This window comes from Zingiber officinale, chromosome 7B (genome assembly GCF_018446385.1).
Source record: "Zingiber officinale cultivar Zhangliang chromosome 7B, Zo_v1.1, whole genome shotgun sequence".
NCBI lineage: Eukaryota > Viridiplantae > Streptophyta > Magnoliopsida > Zingiberales > Zingiberaceae > Zingiber > Zingiber officinale.
The window spans coordinates 91,768,909-91,779,426 of record NC_055999.1 but is presented as its reverse complement, the minus strand read 5'-3'; positions in this window follow the sequence as shown (position 1 = coordinate 91,779,426).

The window sequence follows — 10,518 nt, the reverse complement described above, 5'->3', positions numbered from 1 at the left end:
AAAGGCATGACTACGAACTCATAATGTCCGTATCTGGTCCTGAAGGCTGTTTTAGGTATATCACCTTTCTTGACTCTCACCTGGTGATATCCTGATCTGAGGTCAATTTTAGAGAACACTGTGGCTCCCTTTAGCTGGTCAAACAGGTCATCTATCCTGGGGAGAGGGTACCTGTTTTTAATTGTGACCTAGTTCAAGGCACGGTAGTCTATGCATAGGCACATGCTTCCATCCTTCTTCTTCACGAACAACACAGGTGCTCCCCATGGTGAGTGACTAGGGCGTATGAAACCCTTGTCAAGAAGCTCCTGTAATTGCTCCTGAAGTTCCTTCAGTTCTGCTGGAGCCATGCGATACGGTGCCTTGGAAATTGGATTTGTGCCGGGAATGAGCTCTATCTCAAATTCAATCTCCCTGTCTGGTGCTAAGCCTGGTAGCTCTTCAGGGAAGACTGCTGGGTAGTCACAAACGACTCGAACCTCTGATAGCTGTTGGTTCTTGTCCTGGCTGGTGTTGACTACATTTGCTAAAAATCCCATGCATCCTGAATCCATTAGCTGCTGTGCTTTCAGTGCTGAGAGAAACTTCCTGGCTTTTCTCTTTGGTTTTCCCATGTACTCAAACTGTACTCCTGCTTCAGGTTGGAATATGACCTTCTGTTTACGGCACTCTATAGAAGCGCCGTATCTGATCAGAAAATCCATTCCAAAGATGACATCGTAGTCAGTCATTTCTAGCACTATCAGATCACCAAAAAGTTCTCTGTCTGCTATAATGACTGGCACTGAGCCAGTGCGTAGATGCCATAATGTCTCCTGAGGGTAGTGTTGTCAGAAACTGGCTATTGAGTACCTCTGGAGGTGTTGCTAATTTCTCGGCAAATGCCCTGGATACATAAGAGTGGGTTGCCCCAGTATCGAATAAGACAGTTGCATTATGCTGTAAAATACTGATCTGACCTGTGACAACTGTCGAGGCATTTGCTACGTCCTCTCTGGTCAGTGAGAAAATCCTGGCATTCGGGATAGCTGTGGGGGCTTCTAATCTGCCCTGACTGATCTGTGGACCATCTAAGGCAGCATACATCTGGTGTAGCTGCGCTGGCTGAGCTCCATACTGTATCGGCTGAGGCTGAGGAAGACTGTTCTTGTTCGGGCACTGCTTAGCCATGTGCCCTTCCTGTCCACATTCAAAACAACCTCGCGTACCCTTGCGGCAAACTCCTGGATGATGTTTCCCACAAGTAGCACACTTGGGATGTCTGGAATGTTTTCCAGCTAGTCCTCCTTTTGGGTCACTGCTTGCCTTACGTTTCCCCTTCCAGTTGGAGCTATGTCCCTGTTGTTTCTGCTGAGTACCTGAGCCAGCTTGTCCCTTGGGCTCTGTGAAAACCTGCTTCTGCTGGGTGATGCTATGCTGATAGTGCTCGGTGATCAGAGCACTACTCACTAGCTCCTCTGTGGTTTGTGGCCTATGAACGCCACCAGCCACATTCATTGCGATCTCTGGTCTGAGCATCTTCAACATCAACCGTACTCGTTCCTTCTCTGAGCTGACTAGTTCTGGACACAGACGGGCCAACCTGTTGAATTTCTTCACGACCTCCTGAACTGATAGGTTGCCCTGACGAAACTCTGTAAACTCGTCATAGTGTCGGTTCGTGACTTGCATGTGAAAGAATTCCTCGAAGAATTCTTTCTCGAAGTTGGCCCATATCTGGTTTATTGGCCACTTCGATTTAATCCGCTCCCACCACATGCGTGTGTCTCCTGTTAAGCCGAAGGAGGCACACTTCACCTTCGTGCTCGGCCGCCTAGAAGCTCCATCGTGCTTTCCAGTGTTTTAAACCATGCCCGAGCATTCCATGGTTCGCTGGTGCCTGAGAAATTCTCGGGCTTAATTCTCTGCCATTGGATAAGGTAAGCTTCTCTCTTAGCCCTGCTACTGGGACTGGTACTGCAGGCTGAACTGGTACAACCTCTGTGATTACTGGAGTCGTGAGGTTCGGTACTGGAGTGACTGGGGGAGTAGTCTGCTGGTTAGCCTTTAAGGAGGCTATCTCCTCCTGCTGTTCAGCTAACTGCTGTTGTAGCTGAGCCACTAGTGCTGAAAGGTCTGGGGGAGGCACTGAACTGTCTGCCTCATGCTGGGGCTCAGCCGCTGATGCTTTCTTAGCTGGACGTCCTCGTACCATTTTCTAAATAGCAGAGAACACATATATATAACCAGGCTATCATGTTATAGTTAACTACTGGTAACATGTTAAATACTATTACTGTAAACATGAATTAATTAACTACCAACATAAGAGCAAACATGAAGCACATATAACTGATATGAAAGCTGAAAACAAAACTGAGTGAGAGATGTTCTTACTTGGAAGCTGTAGGCACAATGCTGATGTGTGTGTAGGAAGTATGGAACACTGCTCTGATACCACTCTGTAACGACCCAACTCCTAGGTACTAAGCTGTGAGCCGGATCACTATATTAACTACTGATGCTACTATGAGGAAACTAGGTAAACTAAAATTTTACTAAACTATTGTAGTTGCCTCTGTTAACTCTGTGAGAGTGAGATTTCATATCCAACTACCTTCTAGATATTCATAGCTATACTGGGGAGGTGAAACTGGAGCTTTGGATCGGTCCGTGGAACGATCCACTGGCACCCACGCGAACACTGGCTGGATCGGTCTGCCGACCGATCCAGCTGCTCACTGATCGGTCGGTGAGACCGATCAGTGGCTCACTGATCGGTCGGCCGACCGATCAGTGACTGCTGAATTCGTCCCGAACTCTCTGTTCGCGGAGGGATCGATCGGCTGACCGATCCTGGGAGATACAGTAGGCTACTGTATCCATCTGGATCGGTCGGCTGACCGATCCAGGAGAAGGAATGGCACTGGATCGGTCTGCTGACCGATCCAGGTTCTGATAGTCTTAAACGAAATCAGAATTTCTGATTTCCAGCACTGATTCATGCCAAAACCTCACACTACCACTATCTAATGCATAATAAACATTTTAGCAACTTGTAGTAACAATTCTAAACTTAAGCTAAAGCAAGGTTTACTAGTTCATGGCATTTTAACAACTTAAAGTGCATGAAGGTATGAATTTCTAAAAGTTCTAATTGCTTAAAACATGAAACTAAACTAATAGACTGAAAAGTGCTAAAGTAAATGCTAAATCCCAGAGGGTCTTTTATTCCAGTTCCTTCCACACACATCCTCATCTGCATTGACCTCCAGCCTCCACTGCTAATCCATTTTCCTTTTTCCTGTATCTGCAGTATAAGGAAAATAGTATCTGTAAGCTTTAAGCTTAGTAAGAAACCATCTACCTCACAAAAACATGCAACGATGCATTTCATAACTTTTAAAACATGCTATTTGAAAACCGAGCTGAGCATGACAACATGGCATGGCATATAAAAGCATAAACTGGAACTGAAACATGGCATAGCATATAAATTAAACATGCTTTAAACTGAACATGGCATACTTATAAACTGAGCATGAAACTGAACTAGTCATGCATATATCTAAATCTGTACATGAACTCAAATCATGTAAACTGAACCTGAACTGAACTGAAAGCTAAATTAGTGTTCTCATCACTGGTTTCAAATTTGAAAACTATACATATAATAGATGAAAATACTAAACATGCTGTTGGGGCCCTGGCAATTGTACTTACTGTGCGCGCATCCCTACGAGACCCGGGATTGCAAGTTCCGAATCCAGCAGGGTTACTAGGTTATCTGAACCTAGGGACAACTGTGGGAGCCCAGCCCATGGATATCTGATCCAAGTACAGTGCCAACTGAATAAAAGTAAAATACTGAATACTATTTTATTTTACTTTGCTGTTCTAGGTTATCTGAACCTAAAGGCTACTGTGGGAGCCCACCCAATGGATATCTGATCCATATAGCTGTAATAACTGATAATAAATTGAATAAAATGTTTCTAATACATTTTACATGCTGTTAGGACGCCTACTGGTGCATCCTTCTGAACTGGGCATTCACTGAGAGCACACCTTATAACTGAAAACTGTAAAACTACTGAACTAATGCCGAAACTAACAAGCGAGAGCAATTATACTGCAGGTGAGGGGTTTCTTACCTCAATCGCAAGGTTTTCTTACGATTCTAACCGCTAGGTTTTCCGGAAAACTGCTCCGTTCGACGAACCGCTTATGTCCTTGCGTTCCTCTCACGGAGAAGAACTTTTTTCGTGTTGGAGTCGTCGCCGGAAGATGTTCCCTTGACCCTTGGCTTGGTGTGCCGTGCGTGAGGAAGAGGGGAAGAAGGAGAGGTGCGGCGGTTTTAGGTTTCGGGTGAGGAAAAGCTACGGTGAGAAATAATCTAAAACTTCTCACTTAAATCCTTATTTATATTCACTAATTAATCCATCCAAAATCAATTATAAATATAATTTATTTCCTCTTCTTTCTGCACGGCCCTGCTGGGTTCAACTGGTTACTAGCATTATGCCTTACACCATAGGTCTCGGGTTCGATTCCCGCTAAGCTATTTTGCGGTTCTAATTATTTTTGCTACTTCCGGTACTCCAAAAATTATGTAAAAATATCCTAAAAATCTAGAGAAATCATAGGATATTTCTAAAATAAATTCGGGAATTTTTCGGGCTTTACAATCACTCCTAATTTTCTTAATTTTTATTTCTTTTTCGTTTTCTATTTGTTTGCAGAAATTACTAAATATTTCAAAAGTTTCATATTTATGAGTTAAGAATTTAACCCAAGTGTATTTAGAATAGTCATCTATTATTATTAAGCAATAAAGACTTCCATTTAGTGAATTTATTCCATGAGAGTCGAATAAGTCTAAATATAATAATTCAAGTATTTTATTAGTTCTACTTTGATTAGTTAAGTTATGGGTTGATTTAATTTGTTTTCCTTATTCACAAGAATTACATATTTTATTTTCAGGATTTCCTAATTTCAGTAGTCCTTTAACTAATCTATTTTTGTTTAATTTTAGTAAATTCCTAATATGGGTGTGAGCTAATCTCCTATGCCATAACCAAGTTTCTTCATGATGAGTTAGAAAACACTTGGGTAATATTTTTGGTAGATTAATTGAATAAATATTTTTATCCCTAAACCCTTTTAGCAATATATTAGTTGATTCAGTGTAACTTATTAGACATAAGAACTTTACTTTGAATCCAGAATCGCATAATTGACTTATACTAAGCAAGTTATAATTAAAATGCTCAACAAGCAAAACCTTTTTAATTGATATATTTGATTGTAATTGAATTTCACCTGTACTAATTACCTTTAGCTTGCCGTTGTTTCCAAAGGCAACTGATCCTAGATTTTTGAACTCAGTATTTGTGACTTTATGTTGATCCCCAGTCATATGTCTGGAGCATCCGTTGTCCAAGATCCATTTATCCAGAGCTTTGAATTCCTACATATGACGTAGGAGTTGAACCAAAGTTTGGTTAAAAGATTTTCAAATATATGAGTTTATTGTTAAATAGTATTTTAAGATAGTGTTAATTCAATATTAAGTTGAAATATAGGTTTTCAAAAACAATTTTAAGTTAAGTTAAGTTTTTAAAGTAATTTAATTTTTTAATTAAATTTTAATAATTTAATTATTTTAATTAAGTTTTAAAATTAAGTTTTAAAAAAAAAAAATTAATTTAATTAAGTTTTTAAAGTAATTTTAATTAAGTTTTAAAATAATTTTAATTAAGTTTTTTTAAAAATAATTTAATTAAGTTTATAAAATAATTTAATTAAGTTTTAAAATAATTTAATTAAGTTTTTGAAATAATTTAATTAAGTTTTAAAATAATTTAATTAAGTTTTTGAAATAATTTAATTAGGTTTTAAAATAATTAAGTTTTTGAAATAATTTAATTAATTTTAAAATAATTTAATTAATTTTAAAATAATTTAATTAAGTTTTAAAATAATTTAATTGAGTTTTTGAAATAATTTAATTAAGTTTTGAAATAATTTAATTAAGTTTTTTTAATTAAATTAAATTTTAATTAAAGTTAAGTTTGAATTTTAATTTAAGTTTTTTAATTGAATTTGAATTAAATTTTTGAAAAAGGTTATTGAACCCATGTTAGATTCAAACTTAGCTTTGTGTTAATCAAGTAGACTTCTTAAGGATAAGTTTTCAGTTCAGTGGTGAGGCATATGACCTTCTTGTGTATCATCGGTGGACCACTTGTTGAATACTTTCCAAAATAGTCCTGCTTAAAAAACTTAATACTAGGTTTTGGTCTAACTAGCCCATGTTTGGTTGGGGTAGTTTCGATCAGATCCACTAAGTCTAGTGCACCAAGTAGAATACACAAGATTCAACCTAGACATGCCTTCGACAAAGCTTCCTTGACGTACTATCATCTCAATCCATTCCGATGCTATGTTATAAGGTTGGGTAAACCTTTTTAATTAACTGTTCTAAGCAAAAAGTAAACCTAATCCTAATTATGTATAGTAGATTGATCAAGTTGGTTGAACCATTTTTCTATTTGCTTCTCCTAAGTCATAGATTAGATATAGTCTATCTAAGTAATGGATTCGACTCTTAGGAATCAAGTATAGGTTTGGTGATTGGTTTGGTTAAATATTTTATTGGAACCCATACTTAGACTTGACTTTTAACATTTTGACTAATTAAGGACAAATATGATTTGTTTGTTTGATTTGGTTTATAGCCAAGTCCTGATTTGTTTTACACGGCTCGTTGTGATCCAAGTACCATGTTTAAGCACTTGGATCCCAGTTTGAACTTTTCCAACATTTTCTTGAGTCACTCGACTTGACCTTTCAAGTTGGAGTTTTCTTCCTCATGTTTTGCAACTTGAGTTGAAGTTTCGACTTGAACTTGGTTAGTCGAGTCACTCAAGTTAACTTACTTCTTAAGATGGTCTATTTCCTTAAGTAACAGGTTATTTTATTTTCAAATTTTGATAATTTTTTAAATAAATATTTAACTACTTTAAGTAAATTTGACTTTGAATAAATTGTTACCATGTTTGGACCTTCGGAGACGGATGCGGATCCGTGGCTTCTCTCGGACTCGATGTCGATCTCGGATTCAGTGTCGGTTTCAGACTCGTATTCTTCGTAGGGTTCGAAGTCTTCGTTTCTTGCCATAAATGCAAGATGGCTTGAGTACTTTGGTTTTTCGATGTCGGATTCGTCGGAAGATGTCTCGTCCCATGTCTCTTGGAGGGTTTTCTTCTTTTTTGTTGACTTGGGCCTTTCTTCCTTCTGATTTAGGCATTCATTTTTTAAATGCCCCTTCTTGTTGCATTTGTAACAAATCATTTCTGATTTGTTTTGCATTTGGTTGATTGGTGTCCTTTTGGAGTTTCTTTTGAATTTCTTCTTTGTTAGTAATCTCCGAACCATCTTGACCAATTCTTCTTCATTTGTTGAATCAGAGTCTGACTCACTTTCTGATTCAATCTTTGTTTTTGATTTGGTTTCCTTGCTTGGACCTACATACAAAGCGACTCCCTTCTCAACTTGGCTCAAGTTAGATTGTTCGTGAATTTCTAATTCACAAAATAACTCATCTAGTTTAAGAATTGAAAGATCCTTAAAAATTTTGTAAGTATCTACTATTGATGCCCACAAAGCATTCCACGGAAAAACATTTAGTGCGTACCTTATTGTGTCGCGGTTCTCTAAGTTGTGTCCGATCAAATGGAGGTTGTTGAGGATGTCCTTTAGTCGAGCGTGTAGTTGCGAAGCCGTCTCTCTAGGAAGCATTTTAATATTAAACAAATTATTTGAAAGTAGGTATATTTTATTTAACTTAGACTCATCGGTCCCTTCGTGTAGCTTTACCAGACAGTCCCACAGTTCTTTAGCATTGTTGTAGGGGACGACTCAGTTCAACTCCTCCATTGTGAGCCCACACTAAATGGTGTTGATCGCCTTGTAGTTTAGTTGTGCCTTCTTGATCATTGGGGGAGTCCAGTCTTCGGGTTCTAGTGGTGTTTCATCTTTTGTTAGAGGCGTGTAGCCTTTCAGTATTTTGAACCAAAGCTCAATGTCGGACTTAAGATAGCACTCCGTTCTGTTTTTCCAATAACTAAAGTTCTCCCCTTTGAATAGTGGAGGTTGGACCGTGCTATACCCTTCTTGGTAAGAGTTCGACATCCTTGTATCAAAAAATAAGACAAGCAAATTTTCAAGACTCTCGTCTTGGGATTAGTAGTGCTGGAAAAAGAATTAAGAAAAAGAATAAGGGAAAAGAAATTTTTTTAAAAGTGCTCAAAAAATGATTAAGTACTTTCAGAGCAACAGGGCTCTGATACTAATTGTAGGATTGAAAGAGTGCGATAAAGGGGGATGAATATCGCACTTTTAAAAACTTTTCTTTTACTTGTTTAAATCAAAGTCGTGCAATGAAAAAGTAGAGAACAAGTTTGCTTACTTGGTTCGGAGCCTAGGTCGACTCCTACTCCAAGACCCGTGATCCTTAATCGCATTGATGGGCAATCCACCAAGACTCTTCTTTTCGAAAATCTTGGAAAGAAGTAGTGCGTACAATATGCAAGGATATAAGATACTAACAGTCTACTATCTTATATGAATTTAAATACAATGTAAAAAATAAAAGTATATTGACAGTATATAAAAGTTGAAGCTTGGTCGGCACTTGAACGAAGTAGTTCCTTACGTGTAGACGAGTTGTAGAGCAGTAGCACGAACAGCGGTAGCTAGCACAGAGATGAAATTCAAACCCGACAGATTTCGTTACCCAGCCTCGGACCTCGAGCTCACTTTTATAAAAGTCGTCGACGTTCGGTCGACCGATCTCTAGGTTCGGTCGATCGAACCAGATCCCTTCCATCTTCGCTAAGATCTGATGTTGATTCGATCTTCGGCACTTAATGACATTAAAGTGTTCGATCGACCGATCACCTTTTTCGGTCGACCGAACAGAGAATTTCCCTGTTCATCGAGATTCGCACTTAATGCTGCATTGATGAGGTATCGTTCGGTCGACCGATCTACTGGTTCGGTTAACCGATCAGCTTGGTTTCCTTCTCTACTTCTAACCAAACTGATCTGTGCCACATCGTTAGGGTTCGATAGACCAATCCTTTGGTTTGGTCGACCAATCGAGCTTTGATCGGATTTCACTCTGGTTTGGTCTGAACTGAAGTCTGTTTTGAGTTAGCCTGGATCGGTTGACCGATCCTCGTGTTCGGTCGACCGATCAAGCCGAACCTGCAAAATAGAGTTAAATAGTATATTCCTACAAAACAAAGATTAGCACAGTAATATATAAAATGCATGAGTAATAATAATAAACAGTTCAACTATCTTGATCTCAACTTGGAAACCTTCCCGGTTTCTTCAGTTGGAACAGCGATCTTAGGTTGTTCCCTTCAGGAACACGACCTCACTGTTGCTCCTCCAATTGTTTACCTCAACCTACCTGCCAAACTTTGATCCTTCAGATCTGTTTAGACTTTTCACTTAGCTTTGATCGGCTCACCAAGACTTTCTCTCGATCTTCGGTCCTCCAGCCCTCTCGATCTCACTGCCAAGTGTCGGGTCCTCTCGACCCACTTGGTCTTTCCACTTGGGTTCCACGATCTGCTAAGACTTCTCTTGCCTAGCCTCCAACTAGGTCTTTTTCGGTTGAGTAAATAGCCTGCACACTTAACTTGTTAGATCACAACAAGTACTACAACAAAAATTACAAACGACAACGGATATTATCCATTGTCGTAGGGTCAAAAAACCGTTGTGACTAATTGTGTTGTAAAAGGCATTGCCCTACGACAACGGTTTTGAATCCATTGTCTTTGTAGACATTTGACAATAATTTTTATCCGTTGTTGTTTATATGCTCAAAAAAATTTTACCTGATATGACAACGCTTTAAAACCGTTGTGGTAGATAATTTGATAATAGATATAACCCTTGTGGTAGACTCTTTTTACAACAGATATAAACCGTTGTGGTAGATAATTTAAAACGTTGTGGTTTTAAATTTTACAATAGTTATAAACCGTTGTGATATATAATTTTAATATGTTTATAATGGATAAAACCGTTGTCTTTTATCACTTTTCACAAAAAAAATTCCGTTGTGATTACATACTTTTTACAACGTTTCTAACCGTTGTCTTTAATATTCATGTTGTAACATGATAATAACAAACAACCAATCTTTTTTTAATATAAGCAAACCACCAATACAAAACTAAATATTTACTACATTCAATCCAAAATATGCCAGCTAAAATATACAAAATGAGTTGTACTCATCAAACTTAGTAGTATCAAACCATAAATCACATGTTTTCCATTACTGTTCTCCATATGGCTTTTACATATTAGCAAGGCAACTAGAACCTAACAAAGCTCACTCCTTGCATAAAAAATCTCAAGCCTCACGAATTGCCCGAGTTATGTACCTGTAAGAGAAAAATTAAACAAAACTTATCAAAGAAAAATATAAAATATAAGAAAAAAGAGAAT